Consider the following 1,816-nt stretch of genomic DNA (forward strand, 5'->3'; position numbering starts at 1 on the left):
GAACAGGAACCTGCTGTAAAGCGGCAATTGTGCTGAGTCAGGCTTGATTTTTGGTGATCTTTTCCTGTTGAATCAATAAATCAAATCAAATCAACATTTATTAAAATCAGCTAAATTGTGGCAAAATGCTAAGCTCAACATAACTAAAAGCTAAAATGAGCTGAAACTCCAAACAGGAAACAGTCAGTGTTGGTCTGAGTGGCTGAAAGAAGAGTCTGCTGATGGAAGCTGGGTCCTCCTGGGACCACAGAGGATCCACAGACCAGTTCTGGATGATTTAATCAAGCGTGGAACAGGAAGAAGTCTTCCACCRGTCTGTCGGCTCGGCGGCCTCTCTGCAGCTCAGGTTTCTGTATTTTTAGCTAAACTGTTAAACCCAAGCAGCGACGTGAGGCGGGCTCAGAATCTGTTACTGCACACCGATCTGGACCCGCCTGCAGGGTTCTCCTGTTCCTGGTGTGGCCCGCACAAAACTGAGGAGACAAACCTTCACATTTCTTATTACTGAATAACAGAAACATCAGCTGCAAAACATGAACTAAATTAAATCAAACTGATGCTTTTATTCTTGACTTTCATCTCTAAAAATGTGCAAAAGTCCTAATCCACCCAAGCTTTCAGACTTTCTTGTAATCGTCAGATTTTCTGAAGGTCTTCGGCTGCTTTTTCACTTAGTTTTCAGTTTTCTCAACAGAGGAGATTTTGATCTGGACCTCCAGCGTTGGTTCTGATGTCCAGAAATGTTCCAGCTCTTTCCTCCACAGAGGGTGTGGGACATTTGAGAGGCGTCGCCTGAAGAATCTGACGCCTTCTTCAAAATGTGCTTCAGCTGGAACCACGTCTCCTGGGACAGGATGAATGTCCACCAGGGATTATTCAGTTAAATCAGCTGCTCACCAAGGTTTTCAACCTGCCAGATGATTTACTGCTCAGGCTCCGCCCACTCTGCAGGTTCAGTCAACCTGAGGAGTCATCTCAGCTGATTGTTTTATGGAGAAAATTCAACCTAAATGTCAACATTTAGCCCTGAAAGGWACGATCTAAAGCAGGAGGGTCCAAAGTGTGGCCCGGGGACCATTTGTGGCCCCTGAGCTGATTTTGTGTGGCCCTTGAAGAATTATACTAATTTGTTTACAAATTTGTCCCCCAGCACAGATGTAAATGGAGACTTTCTATGTTTAATTAGGGCAAAATTATCACAAAGTAAAATCTTCTTCCAATAAAGAATATTGGTAACAATATTACCAATTATTTGTCTTTAAATAACCAGGTTCTTAGCTTTTTCCACATCTATCTGACTTTACTCAAAAGCTGATTTTGCTGCCCTCCAATCTGCTTTTAATTAACTTATTAAATTTGTCTGTATACAGCAAGTATTTTCAACGGAGTGACCTGATTTTATTGATCAGAATTAACTAAATTGGGTTATTTATTCCCCAATTAAAACCTAGAAAATTGCAAAAATTCTTTCGATAAAGGAAACCTGCAAAACACTTTTAAACATCTGGATCTAGATTAATTTACACATCCATTTCCAGCAATAAACCTGACTAATTTATTTGTTTAATTTAAGTATTCAATGCTTTGTTTATTGTTGAGCAGGTAAAGGAAAAATATTTTTGGCCCTCAAGTCCTTCTGACTTTATAATTTTGGCCCGTGTGATAAAATGTTTGGACACCCCTGATCTAAAGTAATTAAAACATCATCAGGGCCTCGTTAAACTTTAATATTTATTATTAAAATAAAGTTAACTTATTCATCATCTGCTGTGTTTTATAAAACTAATTTACAGTAACTTCATGCAAATTATTTTTA

The sequence above is a fragment of the Austrofundulus limnaeus genome, unplaced genomic scaffold (assembly GCF_001266775.1).
Source record: "Austrofundulus limnaeus strain Quisiro unplaced genomic scaffold, Austrofundulus_limnaeus-1.0 Scaffold105, whole genome shotgun sequence".
Classification (NCBI taxonomy): Eukaryota; Metazoa; Chordata; class Actinopteri; order Cyprinodontiformes; family Rivulidae; genus Austrofundulus; species Austrofundulus limnaeus.